Here is a 5,495-nt window from a genome sequence, read left to right as displayed (position 1 = left end):
TACCAAACATCCAATTTGGACCAAACCACTTATTTGTATTTGTTTGGGGTGGGGTTGGGGGGGGAGTGTTACAGGGACAACATGCATGTCAATTTACACATCTAGTTTATACCACATGTACCCACAGCCAAACATAACCCCCAACTCCCCATCCCATTCCCCGACAGCCCAACATCACCCCCAACTCCCCATCCCATTCCCCCACAGCCGAACATCACCCCCAACTCCCCATCCCATTCCCCCACAGCACAACATCACCCCCAACTCCCCATCCCATTCCCCCACAGCACAACATCACCCACAACTGCCCATCCCATTCCCCCACAGCACAACATCACCCCCAACTCCCCATCCCATTCCCCCCAGCCCAACATCACCCACAACTCCCCATCCCATTCCCCCTAGCCCAACATCACCCCCAACTCCCCATCCCATTTCCCCTTTGGGCTCCTCAATTGAGAGAAGAGGAGTTTGTATATCTTTTAAAAACAACTTGATCTGGATTGGTGTGAGTTTACAATCAGAAGTGTACGATTTTTTATAGAAACGGGAGTATCTTTGGTTGATTAATTTGGGTTTTTGATAGTAATTCAGATTCAGTAGCTGCAATATCCGATAATTGATCATTGCTGTGTAGTTTATTAGCCGGTAGACGACTGGGTCCGTTACCATGGAAGTAATGGTGGAGTCTCACTCCATTGGATGGCAAGTTCTGGTCTCTGTCTTATCGAAACATTTAGTTCTGTTTGGACTTTGAAGAGAATAATCGCTACCTGGTCTGAAAAAAAAGGTGTTTGTTTAGAACACCCTTGTCCTTGACAACTTAAAAAAAAAAAAAAAAATCAGATATCTTCTTTTAATTGTGATTTATTCAGCTCAGATGCAAATGCAGTTGCATTGTTGTTAATAAATGCCTTTGATGGCGTCACATAAAATCGGAGGATCGTCGACTGAATTTTTGTTAATCATTATGAATTCATTCAAGTCAGTTTCAAATTGGTCACAGAAAGTAGGATTTGGATTGTAAGGAAACATCAAAGTTCCAATCTTGTGAACAAACCACTTCTTAACAATGACTAAGACGTGAGGAATCCAAATAAATGGTCAGAATTATATAAAATATAGTTTATTCATGCTATGTAATGTATTCTCCGTTTCCCCCCCCTTGTTCAGAGAAATTAGCCATTGAAGTCGCTTGCATTTCCCCCTATAAATTTGTGTTAAAGTACCAGGTTTTTCCACACTAGATGCCGCTGTTCCTGCTGTTACTGCCACACTCTTTTATACATTTTGCTGGTCTCTTGTATTTATTAAATGGACATTTTATGCAACTTTGGGTAGAAAACGAATAGCTTTTGCTCATGATGCAAATAAATGCTGTGGTCATCCTCACAATTCAAGCCAGTCCTCCATGAAAGACATTAAAACACACACAAACTGTCCTTCTCTTAGGCTTAATCTGTGTCCAGGAAATGGCCTACACTGTGTGTGTGTGTGTGTGTGTGTGTGTGTGTGTGTGTGTGTGTGTGTGTGTGTGTGTGTGTGTGTGTGTGTGTGTGTGTGTGTGTGTGTGTGTGTGCGTGTGTGTGTGGTTGATTCCTTTCAGACCATTGCTGGTGAACAAACCGTTACACTACAACAGTTCTAATGGTTTCAATATTATGGTCTCTAATGGTCTTCAGTGGTAAAAGTCCCCAAATACACCTTGTATAGTCTTTTACAATGATAATGGTATTGGGTTGGTTTTTAATGGTAAATGTCACTAATCTAACAGCCTATATAGACGGCAGAAACAGCAGGAACTTTCACAGTAACCAATGTGTTGGGAAAAAATTGGGATGGCAAATTTCTCTGAACAGGTGAAAAAAAAAAACAACAACACCAAAAAAACCATCACCAAATTCACTGAGAATACATTATGATAAATAAAGAATACTCCAAGCCACAGCTTCATAATACTTGTCGAACATAGAGAACTGATACTGTATACTGGCCTTTGGGGTGGGCATGGTGTGGGATTTAGGGGGTCCGTGGGGGGCTATTGACCATGTATTTGGATTCCTCACTTCTTAATCATTGCAAAGAAGAAGTTTGGTTCAAATTGGATGTTGGGTACTATATTTATAGAATTTTGTAAGAATCCTATACACTTAAATTGCCAATTTGGGATGCACTCAATTAGCATCAATTCCTCAGAGTTCAAATAATCTTTCAACAAATATAATGTTTCAGGAATGCTAATCTTCTCTGTTTCTAACTACAGAATCGATTTCTGAAAAATCTGAGATGTTGGGTGTGGAAATCTTCTTTCTTGTGCTTTTTTGTTGTTGTTGAGGTGGAAGGATTAAACTGCCTTAGGACACAAAAACACTATTGGACAACAAAGTGACTGAGGTGTCAAGAATCAAAGAGAGTTGGGACAACGAAACAGCGTCTTCTCTGATCACACACAAGAGGGTGATGATTTAGCATGATCTAAAGAGCTCTGACTACTGCTCTAACCCCTACTGTAGACCAATGTCCTGCGAGACTACAGCGACTTCATCCCTGTCCCTGTCTCGTTCCTAGTTGTCTTTGCTGACAGCAGTGTGGATTATACAGGTCAGTGTTTTAATGGAAGAAAAAAAGGGCTTCCCACCAATGGATGATGACCACGAGGAGGAACTTACATAGGATTGGTCTGTTCAGATTTCCAACTTCTTCCTCCATTGGAGGGCCTGGATTGTGGGGTTGTGCAATGCAATATTATAGAGCTCTTCTTCAAGGCTTCCTTTTAGACTGACATTTTCAACTATGTTGTCATGGTTATGTACGAGGCAGCTTCTCACCGAGACTATAGTCGATTGCGCCATCACCAGAGGTTATAAGGCAAACAGCTACTTAAATGCATTATTCGACAATCTATACATGCCTTATTTTGTTTGTTTTGTATGAGCAACTAAACATGTGTAGGATTGGAAAATTGCAGTAACTTTTCCCCAAATTCCAAGGTTTTCCAGAAATCCCAGTTGGAGGATTCCCAGAATCAGGAGGGAATAAGCAAAAATCCCAGTTGGAGGATTCCCAGAATCAGGAGGGAATAAGCAAAAATCCCATTTGGAGGATTCCCAGAATCAGGAGGGAATAAGCAAAAATCCCATTTGGAGGATTCCCAGAATCAGGAGGGAATAAGCAAAAATCCCATTTGGAGGATTCCCAGAATCAGGAGGGAATAAGCAAAAATCCCATTTGGAGAATTCCCAGAATCAGGAGGGAATAAGCAAAAATCCCAGTTGGAGGATTCCCAGAATCAGGAGGGAATGAGCAAAAATCCCAGTTGGAGGATTCCCAGAATCAGGAGGGAATAAGCAAAAATTCCAGAATCCTCCAACCAGGATTTCAGGAAAACCTGGGAATTTGGGGAAAGTTACCAGAATTTTGCAATCCTAAACCTGTGTTAATTATTGGATATGATCTCTCTCAGGAAAAGAGTTGTTGTTTCATCATGAAAGGGGTTTATGCTTATTCATTCTAATGTCTAGAACAGAAACATTAATTTGTTATGGGTTGAATAAATGATTTTTAAGATCATAAACATAATTAAATATAATAAAAAGGCATGAAATGTTAAGAGACTAGAGGTCACGGGAGACGGGTGATGAATTCATGGTGGTTAACTTGAGATGGATCTATTTCCTGGTATGCTTATTGACCCAGAGACAACAACTCTAGACTGTACATAACTGAGAAGATTAACCTTGTGGCCTCCTGTCTGTGTATACAGAGGCAGATATTACAATGGCTTTAAATAGATGGAGGTCAGAGGTTGACATTTTTGGGACAATATTGGGATACAGGTTAGGGTTAGGTATTAGTTTGGTGGAGCACACAAAGAGAGAGACACACACGCACTCGGGAAGGCAGGAGAGAGAGAGAGAAGCTATGAGCGGCAGACTAAGACGTGACTGTGGGCTTTGTTCCAAGCTGAATATCGCGCGGATAGACCGACATTTCAAGTCTGTCCATGCACTTAAGCCTGGTACTATTAAATGGAAGCGTGCTATGCAATCTTGCCGGCTTTCAGCCGAGAGACAGCAGCCCGAATCATGGAAGTGTACGCAGCCTAACAACGATGTTGCACCGCGGCTGGAGCCCTGTGAGAACCCTGTGTATTTCCAGTGTGTGGGAAGTGAGTTGTCCGTGGATCAGCAGCTGTTGGACGACAGTGAGCAGGCGGTGGCGACTGCGCCGGTGCAGTCAACCAGTCAGATCGGTGGTGAACCATGCTCGGAACCGAGGGAGCAAGGCTGCGCGGAGGCGACTTCCACGGAGAGCGAGAGTGATGAAGGCGGCGGTGTGGAGTCCGGAATTGAAGGTTGGAGAAATGTAATTTTGACTGAATATGAACAGTTCGCTACGGGTAGAAACCCTTCAGTTAAACGAATTGACAATTGTCGCACCAGTCTATCCCGAGTACGGCAATTCCTCCGCTATATGTCAGAGGGCAAGGCCGATGAAGGACTGTGTTCTCTGGATAACTACAGACGTGCGTCTGAGTGGTACGGTCAATGTGAAGACCGTTGTTTGGCACCATCCACGTTAAAAATATACCGATCCGATGTTCGAAGTTTCTTGAACTATCTTATTCAGTTCCGGCCAGAAGGTCTGCAGGCTAGAGCCAGTAAAATTCGAAAGTTTTTACTCTGCTTGGCAAAGATGGACAGGGATTCGCGGCAGAGCCAGGCAACACACAGGGCAAAATTCCGCAAATGCTGCAGGGACGAGGTGCTCAGCGCTGCGGAGTTAAGCCGATTTGTTGAGCTAAGCAATCAAACTATTCCTTCGGTTCTCAGTAGGCTGGAGGTCCGAGCCACCTGCGCTGATAGATGTAGGTTTGCGGCTCTCATGTCCAGCCGGTTGGCCATCTTTAATGGCACTCGACGATCCCCAGTCACCATCTTCAGTGAGAGGGAATTTACTGAAGTAACCCCGGAAAGTGGGGGTTATCAGATGTCTATTTCAAGCCACAAAACGAACTATAGCTTCGGTGAGTGCAGAATTGTTCTATCTGGGCAGGAATACACTTGGCTTAAACGATTCCATCAGATCAGGCCTAATCTGAGTGGAATCACCTCAGACACAATACTCTTCTTTTTAACGTCCTGCGGTCAACCGTACGGCAATCTCTGTGAGTATGTGGGCCAGCTATTTGAAGAATTTGGCATTGGAAGTAAAGTCACCTTCGGTACAATTCGACGAAGCGTTGCTACATTGAACTTTAATCAAGGCTCGGTTACAGACCGGGGGACTGTGGCTGACCATATGTGTCATTCTCTGGAAACCCAGGCACGGTACTACCGGTACCATAATTTGCCTCGTAACGCCAGCCGAGCGCGGACACTAATTGAGGGACAAATCAACCCATGATTCACTGATAAATAAAGACTATTTATTTGAAACTCACCCATGTCTTTGTGTGTGTCATTTGATCACGGTTGAGAATGTATGATAGAGGG

This window comes from Salmo salar, chromosome ssa14 (assembly GCF_905237065.1).
Source record: "Salmo salar chromosome ssa14, Ssal_v3.1, whole genome shotgun sequence".
Classification (NCBI taxonomy): Eukaryota; Metazoa; Chordata; class Actinopteri; order Salmoniformes; family Salmonidae; genus Salmo; species Salmo salar.
Note: the sequence above shows the minus strand (reverse complement) of the source record.